This window comes from Cydia pomonella, chromosome 5, assembly GCF_033807575.1.
Source record: "Cydia pomonella isolate Wapato2018A chromosome 5, ilCydPomo1, whole genome shotgun sequence".
In the NCBI taxonomy this organism is placed as follows: Eukaryota; Metazoa; Arthropoda; class Insecta; order Lepidoptera; family Tortricidae; genus Cydia; species Cydia pomonella.
This window is the reverse complement of record NC_084707.1, coordinates 21,575,733-21,589,754: the sequence shown is the minus strand read 5'-3', so window position 1 is coordinate 21,589,754 and position 14,022 is coordinate 21,575,733. Positions and strand designations below refer to the sequence as shown.

The 14,022-nt window shown below is 37.5% G+C and overlaps 1 non-coding gene across 1 annotated transcript; it reads right to left on the bottom strand.

The window, feature by feature from the left end:
• Window positions 1-313: 313 nt before the first annotated feature.
• Trnat-cgu (transfer RNA threonine (anticodon CGU)) lies at window positions 314-385 on the bottom strand. The gene has a single exon. It is a non-coding gene; the product is annotated as a tRNA-Thr (tRNA).
• Between the last annotated feature and the right edge of the window lie 13,637 nt (window positions 386-14,022).

The window sequence follows — 14,022 nt, the reverse complement described above, 5'->3', positions numbered from 1 at the left end:
TCCCATACAATTAAAAACCGGTTGGCATAGCCAGGCTCATAACCAATGAGTTTCTTGAAACGAGTAATATTATAATATTATATACATCAAATCAATGTTTATTTAACCGTACGGCATTCTACAGTAGGTACCTAAAATACAGGGAAATCATAAATGTAACTGCAAAGAATACATCCACTTGAGAGCTACGTCGTTTATTCTTATCAGGTCTCCCGAGAGATCTCCTGTATATCGAGTAGATGGGCACTCTTGGAAAGTATCAAAAACTGAAATAGATATCATACATTAAAGGCAAAGTGTCCAAGTCCACCGGTGGCCGAGGCGGGAATCGAACCCGCGTCTTCAGCTTACGTGGCTAATGTCCTGACCACTAGACCGCCCATCCCAAATTCTCTGGTATATGCAATCTTTGAAAGACTAGGCGCCATTGACCAACTTGAAGAACGAGCAGTGTGTTGCCTCCACGTGGGTGTAGAAGCCAATCCTTTACTGGACTACACTTTATTGGCTACGGTATAGCGAGAGAGATGGTGCTGCCATCTGTCCAAATAAAGAACATATAATATTATTTTATTAAAAAAAAAAATACTATACTCTGCTCCGCGGCACCAAAGTGACAGGTAGGTTACTCTACATAGCCGCAATGTTATTAAGGTTGTATAATGTCCGCCTCGCAGTGTGGGCCGAACGTTAGTTAGTGTTATGTTCCTGCCGGTGAGTAAGGTTGCCAGAGCTCAGAGGGGTTTAGGGTCGGCAACGCGCATGTGACTCCTCTGGAGTTGCAGACGTACATAGGCTTCGGAGACTGCTTACCATCAGGCGGGCCGTATGCTTGTTTGCCACCTGCATGCAGTATTAACAAAAAAAAAAAGAATTGACCATTAACTATTACAATCTGTAACCGTCCATTACAGTTTACGGTTCAATTTGTGACGTTCGACCAAAACTGCCGCCTCGCCAGTTGAAAACCCTTCAACATTGAACCACTTCTTCACTTGGTACATATTAAATGATATTACGTACATAAGTTCCGAAAATCTCATTCGTACAAGCCAAGGTTTGAAACCGCGACCTCCGGATTGCATGTCGCAAGCTCTTAGCGCTAGGCCACCAGCGCTTCTTCAACATTGAACCACAGCTAACGAATAAAATACGAATTTTGCTTAACCACCTTCAATTTGCTAACTGTACCTCTATGTGAGTGCTACACATCACATTTTTGCCAGGAATTATTTAGTAGGTATCCCTTTAAACGTTTGAGGGTGAACCACAATGAGAATAACTTAATGATATATTGCTAAAATCCGAGACGAGAAGGGATATATTTTGAAACAACTAGGGAAATATTTATATGATTTTCATTCACCCTACTTTATATAAATAGTACACTGAAACAGATGTAATATACTAAAGAAAAGTTAATAAGTCCAGTAGGGCTACTAGAGAGGGCCTATCGCGAACAACGTTCGGAGTGTTGCCTCTCTGTCGCACATGTAATTTAATTTTTTTTACGATAGAGGTGGCAAACTGGCAGGCGGATCTGATGGTAAGCGATTACCACTGCCCATGGACACCTGCAACACCAGAGGGGGTGTAATTAGTATGTAAGTGTGACAGGAAGGCAAATCGTCGAAGGTGGTTCACGGTAGGCACGGTATTTTCAGTTTATAAGTTTATGTGGATATTTTATTACAGTATAATGTTATTAATATTGTTATATTTACAGTCAGTAAAATTATTAGCTTAGCATCTGTATACAAAATGTGTATGTCGAGGTGCCAAGCTAATTGCTTTCTGACTGTATACACGGCGTCCCAAGACTATGGGACATCAAGGGAAAGTACCTTAAATATAAGACATAGGATATTTTGCTAAAAGGAGACTTTATTTTATTTTCATAACTGAGTAATACTGCATTCAAAGATTTAAAAAAAAAGTTACTTTGTCTAGAATTCGAACCGACTCCAATGTGAAAAAAAAAAACATCCTGTATTTTTATGATGCCAATCGAAAGAATGCATAAAAAATAAGTCATCTCAGAAATATGATATCGCAAAAGAAATGAATAGAGTAAAATTTTTTATTAAAATTTCAAGATTCGGTTTAACACCCAGAAAAAAAAAGCAAATATCAATTTTTTTTTAATTCTTTGAATGCAAAATTACTTACTTTTAAAAATAAAATAAAGTCTTCTTTCAACAAAATGTCCTATCTACGATATTTAAGGTACTTTCCCTTAATGTTCCATAGTCTTGGGATATCCTAAAATATGTAGATACGTATAACGATTACTGAAAGGACTCTACCAAATTACCCCATTACTTCGAAAGTAATAATATCGTTAAAAACCGGTACATCGCTTTAATAAAATAGTAGCATCGATTCAAAACAGAAAGCCCTTTAAAGGTTTTGTTTTGGGCTATAATTAAAGCCATCTTTTGTGCTCGAGCCCCATTCATGAGACCGGAAGACAAGCTTCTCTGATCCGGAATAACTTCCGTATCCGACATTTTGAAGAAATTACATTTTTAAGAACGTTGTGTTTAAAACGGATGACGGGTTCGGCCTAAAATGGCTTGTTTGAATCGTGACTTTGTGTTTGTAACTTTCCAAACTTTTTTGACGTTTAAACTGCGATCAATTTATGAGTGCAATGGCCGCCAAATGCTATTTTGATAATGACTTTAGGAAACAAAGGAATATTATTTGTAATATAAATAGGTTAGATATTTGAAAGGTTTTTTATGAATGAGAACAATAGGTTCGGATAAAATAAAAATAAATTAAATCATAATTTGGTCGTTTTTTCGTTTGTATATGACATATATTTCGTTTATAGTTTAAATAGTATTGTACTAAACTACTTGTAAAAAACACACATTGAAATATAGTAATTTAATTTGTTCTTAGCAAATAATAATAGGTACCTACTTAGATTTTATTTACGTTCAAGATTATAACTCGTATGTATTCTTGTGCCCGGGGACTTTATTGGGAAATTAATTGTTAGGCTACGTTTCCACCAGAGCTGTGAGAGTTAGCTAAGCGGAGCGAGGAAGTATAGCGAGGGTGTGTAACGGGCTCTTTACAAATATGCGAGTGGGGTGTAGTGAGATGAGAGCGGAGCGCGTCAAATGACTGTTCTTCGTTCACGCCCGTACCTCGAAACACATTCCTCGCACCCATCCGTACTTTGTTTTGTATGTACAAAAACCTCGCTCAATTGAGCTGTTTCCACTAGAGCTGAGCTGAGCGAGGACAGGTAAATGAAGTGTTTCTATTGGTTCATGACATACACATCCCTCGTTACGCATCTTCGCACATCACTAGTATAAACGCAGCCTTAGCTTAGATGGTTGGGAGTTCTTTTTACGCAGCTGATATTTGAGTCTTAGATAGCGAGATGTATTACGGTCACTCCATGCAAGATATACTAGTGTGATACACATACACAACAAATACAACAGATATGATACCACAATACGAGTAGTATTATAAGCATGCCCGTCTTTCCTTTTGTTGGATAAAAACTCTCAATTGTCAGTCTCCTTACACGGATGCTAGGTCCAATTTATTTTTATCGTCCAAAAAGTTGTTCCAGCCCGGCAATTACAATAAACGCTGCAAAGGAGTCGTTAAGTATAAAATTGGAACGTCCCCTGCTATCCGATAACGTCTTACGGAAGATATAACTACAATTTACAACTTACGTCTCTTCGGCCTTAAGACTTTTTTAACTGTTCATATAAATCAAGGTCCTAATGCAATTTACGATTTCTCGAAAGTGACTTATTAGACCGCGAACCAGGAACAAAACTCGTGTCGTGGTTAACGGCTAGGTATGATGAACCCTCGTGGACGTCAGCTGCCGCTCCGTTGGTGGGTTGAGGAATGGCAGCCACCGAAACGCGTAAAACAAAAAAAAATGTCATCGCCTCCCGTTTGATACTATGTCAAATGATAATTCAGATGCTGTTGTTAATTAAAAAAAATCGTCAGCGGGTTATATCGCGGTGGTAAGAACATCAGCTGGTCGCATGAACATGTAAAAAATAAGCGCTATACCTTTTATGATAGCAAAAACAAATCATGAAACGTTGCATGTAGCATTTTATCAGGCGTAATCGCCTAAAAAGCCATCAACGGATTACGCAATTTACACATTACGCATACTTTGCCGCACATAAAGTGGTATGCGCATATTTTTTACATGTTTATTTTACAGCTGACGGTCATTCCACCGCGATAGAACCGGCAGACGGTTATTTAAGTTTAAAACAGCATCTAAACTATCATCTAACAAAGTATCAGCCAGGAGGCGATGACTGACGTAATATGCTCCTGGCCCGCGGTCTATATGATTATGACAGACTGTAGAACGGATGGCCATGCAAGGAGAGTATCTTTCAAGTGGTAACCATGTGAAGAACTCATGATTATGAGGGATCGTAGAACGGATAGTCGCCCCGGCCGAATATCTTTCGAGGGGCAACCACGTGACCAACTTATGATTATGACAGATCGCAGAACGGATGGCCGCCCAGGCAGAATGTCTTTCGAGTGGCAACCACGTGACGAACTTATGATTATGACAGATCGTAGAATGGATGGCCGCCCAGGCAGAATGTCTTTCAAGTGGCAACCACGTAACAAAGCAGCTGCTTAGAAAAAGAAGAAGGAGAAAAAGTGGAACAGTTTGACAAAGACAGCCAACAATGTCCTCGTTAAGTTTGTGAGTTGCACATACACCATTTATAGATTAGATTAGATGATTTATCTAATGAAAGGCAATTACATAATAATTTTGCATTAATGTCAAAAATATAAGAATTTCTATCATGATTATCAAAATAAAATAAAAATGAAAATAATAACAATACTAATGAAATAAAATTATAGCTCCAATAAGGATTGTTAATACAATTAGAATAACAGTAATTAGGTAAATACTTACAAAATCCAAAATATAAATTTACAATGTCAAAACTTACGAAAATACGAGAAGTTGTACATACACTACACTTTTTTTTAATTTGGAATTTTTTGTGTTATTTCTACTACGGATCACGACTCACGAGCTCATACGATCCCAATAAGTGAAAAAAAGTGTCCTAAAAGTTCTATACATTTTTCGTTCTTTCAATTCCGTTACTGTCAAGTCTATGAAAAATGGTAAATAGAATGCAAATAAAAATCCTGGTACATTTTTTTCGAAAATCAAAACGCTCATGATTCTGAGTATAAATCACATATACCAACTCTGAAAAAAGTGTAGTGTACTTTAATCCTTGGAGTGGGAGGGCTCCCGACCGATTGCGCCATTGAAATTTGATAAATTCTCAAATACGACGTGACGCCACTTGAAGTGTTAAATAGAATGACCATAGTAGAATAAAGTTAAGCATAAAATCTCGGATTATTTTCTTATGGTACACACCATCAGAAGTCATATAGGTAACTACTTATATATATGAATGCTAATCGTATTTGTGCTCGTACGTTGCCTGGCACGGAAAACTCCCTTTAAATCAACACAAGCTTTTAATTGCATCAAATTTTCTGTCACCAACCTACGAGTAACCGTTCTGTAATTTATTTTAGAAATTAACGTTGCTTATTTTACTCTGGAGCTTGTTTTTGATCAAATTTAAGCGGTGTGATACCCCACGTAGCGCTCGACATACAAGGTGTAACAAAAATAGTAGGCATGTGTAAATGTGGGAAAGAGAAGAATTTTTTGTCGTGAAAATTTTTTGACCTTGTTATGGAGGGTTGGCTGAATTTTTGAAAATTAAATTAAATAACAGATATATTTTAAAAGATTTTATAACAAATATCACGATAGAGGAGATAATTGGTATAAAAATTCCTCATCTGTTATTTACAAAAGTATAAAAAAATTAAAATATTTCTAATTTGAACCCAATAGCTCTTAAATTAGGCTTAGAACGCACTGCGATTAATTTCTAGCGGTTTCAATTTAATTTCTTGCGGTTTCAGTCTGGCAAGTGCGTGCGCTTTAGTTGCGTGCGCAATCATGCCGTTCGTTACACTTGTTGCGATTCTGAAATTGCAAGAAATTAATCGCAGTTCAGCCTAAGCCTTAATCAAGAGCAATTGGGGTAAAAGACATAAAAATGTGCGAACTTTAGAGAAAAATATTTGACATTTTTGTAATAGCAAATTCGAGAGAAAAATACTTAACATTTTATACGTCTTTGGTGTAGATATTTTCCAGCTTGCTATGATTTTAGTGATAAATATTTCGCTACATTATTTACTTCAATATTTAATGCATGATCGACGATTTTGATACTCTTGAGTTGACCTTTAACACGTTCGTTGCGGCAACCCAAAACCATGCCCTGAATTTCAGTGCGTTACAAGGCCTAATATACCCCGTAGAGGGTTTCACTATGTTGCGTTACGGGTTTCAATATGCCCCGTACACCTACCTTCATTTAGGATGTTCTAAAGTCCCCAACACATATTTATTGTAACATTGTTTTATGCCAATTGAAAGATTACGAATGCTGCTATGTTACTCTGCCCCCGTATCTGGATCTGATGAAAACTTATCAAGTTATTGAAAAAAGAAAATGACGGGGTTGCTTTAACCCCATGTCGCACTAGAGTTGAAGAAAACAGGGAGTTTATCGAACCCCGTAACGCACACGCCGTATTTGTGTCGATAAATTAATAGTGATGTGAAAGAAAACAAACGACATTTAAAAGAAATATATGTTTGAACTTTTGTTATGTAAATAAACACTAAAAATAAAATAAAACAAAAACCAAATGGCTATTTTGTCGCTGAAAAATCTTGCGAAACAAAGGCGACGATGTTGACTGTCTCCGGGGTGATCTTGATGTCAATGTGGGTATTTCTTCATCGTTTTTGGAATACGACAATTCTAACATGCGTCGTGATCGCTTCATTGCACTCGAACTTGTTGCACTGAATTAATAATTATCGATACCGATAACAGCGTATTGCACTAGTGACTGCACTAGAGGCACTAAGCATAAACACTCCGTACGGGGTAATGAATCACGATACGGGTTTTTTGGACCCCGTACCGCACTAGAAGGCAATTTTTGCTTTGTGGTCGGTACGGGGCTCATAAGACCCCGTTCATTTTTTTAATTCCATCTAATTAGATTTTAAAACCGAATTATAAAGATATATTTGTGTCTATTGTAGGCGTAGAAATACCGAAGTTACAGGTTGCGCACCTGCGGGTAGACGGTAGTTTTCTGCCCCGCACTAAGTGACGACACCGTACGGGGCTTAAAAGCCCCCGTAACGCAGTGAACGTGTTAAAATGACCTTAATCTGATACATCGAATAGGATAATGAAAGGCTTAGAGGTCAATTCAAACTTACATTCCGATATCAAAATGATGTCAGTTTTGCTATCATTTGCGCGTGTATTTCGTTGGTGTATTAGTACGTTGGCGCGAGCGATACATGAATAATAACAAAATGAAATCATTTTGATATCGGAATGTAATTTCGAATTGGCCTCTTTATCGTTGACATGAAAACTTAAGTACATCTAGGTGGTATAGTGTAAGTATACAATGAGGTGGCGTATTAAATTTCAAGAGAGGATCGCATTTTGAGAAAGGCTTTTAAGGTTGTTAGTTTAGACAGCGTCTTGTGTACATAAGTAAGTACATATATTGTGTATATAGAGCAATATTTCAACGGACTTTTTAATAAAGACGAAGTAAAAAAATGTACGATAAAAGTTTTATACCTAACGTTTAGTTTATTTGTGGAGGTTTTATAAAATTCATATGCTATGTTTAAAAATTGAAATTAATGTGGTAATTTACGTGTACAAATACATCATAAAAAAATTGTAACTAAAATTTAACATAATCAATTAAATAACCTATACAATTGCTAAATTTCTTAATGAAATAATTTAAAGAACAATATTAAATCGGGTCGCGCGATGTTCACCTCTGTGTGCGAGAAAATAAATATTGTTTTCATTAAATGCCATTGAATCATAAAATTACGGGACAATATACTGTCCGTATTGGTTTCGCTAAAGTACATTCAATAAATCATGCTTGAAATACGGGACAATTCGTACAATACGGGATATCTGGTCACCCTACCTGTAGCGTCAATTTATGTGGTAGGCCGTCATAAAAAAATCCGCTTGATTTAAATTTATAGATGGCCGAAGCTTCCAAACCAGTCTATTAGCGGGGCACGGACGGCCGTAAGACGTTACATAATGTACCTATAGTCCTAAATAGGCGTGTCTTATCCCCGCCAAACGGAGTCCATTCCATCTGACTCCTACTTTCCGCAATATATCCCTTCCGATAACCGACCATCTTGAGCTTTTCGGAATCTCGCTGACTTCGAAACTCAACATCGGCCCGCACATCGAGTCGAAAGCACAGTTAGCAGCAAAAAAGCTGGGCATCCTCAAAAAGGTGAGGCAGTATTTTACACCTAGGCAGCTGCTCGACCTTTACCTAGCACAAGTGCGATAGCGTGTGGAATACTGTTCACATCTGTGGGATGGTTAAGCAAAATACCAGCTTGAGGCGCTCGAGTCAGTCGAGAGGAGAGCCAAGAGAATCATTAATCAACTCGACTCCAAAGTCCTGAGCATCGCCGCAAGGTTGCCAGCCTTACGATCTTTTACAGGATACATTTTGGAGAGTGTGCCGAGGATCTGCACAACGTTATTCCTCCGTCCCCATTTCACCATCGGACTACCCGACAATCGGCACTCCGGCATCGCTTCACGGTAGGTATTCCACAAATACGCACGAAGCGTTTTGCTTCAACATTCCTTATGCGAACTGCCAAGGAGTGGAATGCCCTGCTCGAGTTGTAATGTGTTTCCACATGAGTACAATATGGGTCTCTTCAAGGCTAGGGTAAATAGGTATCTCATAGGTAAGCGTGATCCATCACTTACCATCAGGTGAGATCGTGGTCAAACGCCTGCCTATCTTTATATTTAAAAAAAAAACAATGTCCAAGTTTACCCCACTCTCCCCTACAAACTCACCACCATTAAACAAAGCGAAAATTAATTAAATTTCATTAAAAGACGAGACTGGCTCCGCAGTTGCAACTTATAATTATTAAAGTCCCATGTTTACTTTCTCAGAGAAATATGTACATCTGGCATCAGCTTTAAGAAGTTTGCCTTTCACATCCGCTTACTCCAAGTTGCAAGACAAATATCCCACTTCTGACATGAAAGTTTCAATATTACATGTAGGTAGATCGGAAATGTTGCTTAAAATACCTACATAAGTCACAGTATGTTAAGCTTGCACTAACATTTTAATTATTTGGTTATAATCTCGCAGTGTCAAAAATGATGTTACTGGTTGAAGAAAGGACACTTTTTGGTTGGAGGTTGATCTTTGGTATTTTTTTTATAAAACATTCAAAAGAACATGCGATAATAAGGTCAGTGCTTGTAAGGTAGACGTCCGAGGTCCGAGCGCTCAGTATTCTAGAACATATCATGTTCAAACTTACGATATTGGCGATAGAGGTGACAGTCAGAATATCGAGCACTGGGACGTTAACCTTAAATGCCTCCTTCAACAATGTCCCTGGATTCGGAAAGGTTTCCTGTTTCCAGTTTGGTTCTATGGAACTTGAACCTTCTTCCTTGCGTTTCCTGGCATTTTTGCCACGGCTCATGGGAGCCTGGGGTCCGCTAGACAACTAATCCCCAGAATTGGCGTAGGCACTAGTTTTTACGAAAGCGACTGCCATCTGACCAACCCAGAGGGTAAACTAGGAGTTTTTGGGAGTAGTCCGGTTTCCTCACGATGTTTTCCTTCACCGAAAAGCGACTGGTGCCTATCAAATTATATTTCGTAGTAAATAAGTCCCGAAAACTCGTTGGTACGAGCCGGGGTTTGAAACCGTGACCTCCGGATTGCAAGTCGCATGCTCTTACCGCTAGACCACCAGCGCTTCGAGGTAGGAATAGGAAAAATTATGGAATGTACCAATCAGAGCCATTAACTAATATTTAATAGTTCCTTTCCCCGTAGCCTTGCGCAGACAACAATTAATTAATTACACAAATACTAACACGACCATCTAGTTGCATCCAAAGCTGGCTATAGGTATACAGACGTCCAAGAAACAGTGGCACGACTTAAAAGCCTAACGCATCGTAAAATCGCAATAACAATGTTGTTTACGACGCTGAGTGCTAGAACACTATACAGGACATTAAAACTTCCTTGAGGTAATACGTTCATTTTCAGGTTAAGTGCCGAAATTCCACTTTATGTTGAAATAAATTGCTACACATCCCGGGTGGAGGCTAATAGTGATGTATCCTTGACGGGAATATTAGAGACTAGTGGCTTTGTGAGTACTAGAACTCGCAAACCCCCATAGCTTCGTAGTTTGAAAAAAAAAAACAGAAACTAAATCGACAAAAAAATGTACGTACATAATTATCGAACCTGAGGGGCTACCGTGAACCACGTTCGACGTGTTGCCTCCCTGACACACTTACGTACGAATTTATGAGTGCGACAGAGAGGCAACACGACGAACGTGGTTCGCGGTAGGCCCTCAGTTCGCCGGACGATATCGGCCTGTCCGTTTTTGCGAATAACTGCCGGCCTAGCCAAGGTGACTCTGGTCACCAAATTTCACGAGAATCGGTTGAAAATTGCGATGTGTAGAGGAGAACATCCAGACTACGAAAGTATTTTTTCAAGCTGAAACGGAAACATCCGCCAAGGCCAGATAGATACCTCACAGATTAACATATGTATAAGTTTCATAAACTTGAAACTAAAAACTATCATAGCGACAAAACGGCAAGGCTCCGTTGAATTGTCTGCTCTTGTGTATAATAATTCCATTACAATTTTAAATTTCCCACGATCTATTTTTGCGGGAACATTGTACATAAAGTATTCCTAGGAACATTGATAGCACACCACTATTTGTGCCAGTCCTTGTTTCGTGTATGCGTAGTTGCATGTACGTGAAACGAGGCCGAATAAAGGGCCAGAAGGGCCTACAGTATTTACAAGACGGTGTAAAGGATCAAAATCTAGGTTAGGTAATTAAGAAGGATTATAATGTGACGCGAATATTGAAATAAAAGGTAACTCGACACATTTGAAGTAGGTATATTGGCATTGTGCGAGTTTGTGAACAAATTCAGTCTTAGTCACTCATACGTCCGGGAAATTAGTTTGATTTGAACTCTATGCGATTGGGAAATAAAGCTTTTTATGTTGATTTTATTAGGTAATTTAGTTAGGTACTGGTACTAAATAGTAGTAAAAGTAACAAACTCGTGTGCTGCGTGTGCTAGGACGGACAGCACACGACTTTGCACTTCAAGTCGGGACTGACCAATGAGCGAAGGGACATAATTATATAGCAGTTGGAACAATGTTGCCAGCACTAAAAATGATACACGTGAGTCGGAATTAGGGAGAACTTTTAGTCATACTTCAACTTACCCCAACGCACCTTTGTCTTTAAGAAAACTTTTACCTTACTTTTATAGTTCTGTACCCCTAGTGTAAATCTATTCGAAAGCGAAACGTGACGTACGCGTTTGCATTAAGTCTCATTTTGTATGCGATTTTGAGATTCCAAAACGTTCCGCTTGGCACGCTGTTTCTAAATCCCATACAAAATGAGACTTAATGCAAACGCGTACGTTACGTCTCGATATCGAATAAATTTACTCTAGGGGCTCTGACAAATTATATTACCTCATCTCACCAAACGTAGTTTATATTATTTCACAAGATATACCACATTAGTAACATACTATATAGCCATAGTGTAATCTCCTTGAAGTGTAGTTGTGATGATAGCTACTCATAAGACCAACCATTCTATTTGAGTAAATATAAAGCTTAAAACTCTCTAAGACGCATATTCAAACTTAAAGAATATTATCTTAACCAGTACTTTAGAATATTATCGGTGTATCTTGCTTGCACCGATATAAAAGTGAGAGAAATAAAACAGATCTCAAAACATATCATAACGGATTGAGATAAGATTATTAAAGTTAGAATTGGCCTGTAATGCATACAAGCTTCCAACGTGATATAAATTGCTAGCTCTGGACGTACCGTACAGATATAGTAGTATTAAATGGATACTAAAATTGGAGATGGTAGTGGCTGCTTGGTACACCGCTACGTCTTGGGGAACTTAGTACCGGTTGCAAAAATGTAAAGCGTTGGAGATTTGAGAACTCACAATGTAGAAAAAGTCTTCTCTTTTTTTATATTGTGTTTTTCTACGAAGTTTTAGTTCGCCCAAAAAAATTGTTGCCTCCTGATATAAACTTTCCATCCCCTTTTTCATCTTCCATACCTTTTTATTGATTGCTTACGTTATTTATATATATATATGTACAGGCCTTTGTGAAAAATTCACCTCTTTATAGTCTGACAACCACAAATGTCAAACGCAGAAATAATGTGACCAGCTTAAAACAAATAGTGCTGATCTTTGATTTCGGTTTGTGAATAACCGATAAATATTAAATTAATTTTAGATCCAAAATAAATAATTAATGAAATCTACTCACTACATGATAGGTAGTAAATAATAAATAAAATCTACTCACTACTAATCCACACAAACATTTAAAAATTGCATTATGAGCTTCGAGGTGACTGTTAATCTTACAATAAAATCGCTTTTAAATATCAGAAATATTGTGTTTAGACCTGGATACAAACTTTCTAAATGCCTCAAAATGGTGTTACATGTCTATATAAGTAACTCCTAATAGTTTATTTTGGGTTAGTACTGGTTGCAGCACATCACTATTTATAAGACGTAAAAAACCAGCAACACATGAAATGTCATTTTAGTCTACGGGATAAAAAAATAGACTAGATCAAACAGTTTGGGCTGGGCGTTGACTTACGAGTATTCCGTCAGTAAATTAGTCAGTCAGTTAGGGTTATTCCCACTAGTTACCACCCAGCTGTTATCAGTGGTAAGAACTGATATTTTCCCCCACCTTTTACCATTGTAACACTTTTACGTTTATATATACATAAAAGAATAATTGTGAAAAAATGCACCATCAAGGTCAACATACAGCCGTTCAGCTAACAACAGTAGATTGTAATATATGACTAAATGACAAACTAGGACAACAACTACCTTATGTTTTGTAAAAACTACTTAAAATGTTATCACTGCTGGACTTTCACGTTCAACACTCAATTTACTACACAAAAATCGATGTTTGTCCAGTAAAAATACACGTGAAGTATATTTTTAACCCATATATTTACTTCACCGGCAGCCGCTCGAACTGTGTATTGGACCGTGACCGAACCCACTTTATTTTCAACAAAAATTCTGCCTGAACTTCGGTATTACCTGCGACGAGCCTACGGCAGATCTCTGTGATAGGATTTGACGTTTTGCTATATTTTTTTATTACAAAATATATCTTTTGAATAAACCAAAATAAGTAAATGGTTTTCAGTTCGTTGCGCGCGTAGACTAAATTATGTTTTTGATACTTACTACATATCTGTGTATTTTGAATGTTCGAGACCTACCTACATTTTAATTACTTATTTAAATAATAAATTTTATACAGTTAGAGCATTCTTACAAAGCCTGTTTGGGTATAATTGATTGAGTTGTATGAAAAGGCAACCATGACTGATAGGAACTTTATCTTGTTTCTCACCGACATGAAGCATTTTGTCCCTCTTGGGAAATCATTTGATTTCCGTGTAAATAAATTGTTGTTCTGGCTATCAACCCGTAATATTATTTATTTCTATTAATAATTCACACTTATAAAGCTTTATAGGTAAAACATAAGGTCTGGTTTATTGTTTTCAAGTAGCCCTCATGTTAATAATTAGTATAGTTTCCATCAGTTATATCGGTGAGGCCGAGCAGTACCAAAATATAAACATTAAACCAAGCATCTATTATCAAGACGCTATAGTGTATGGTTTATTTTAATATAAATATAATATCTTCTT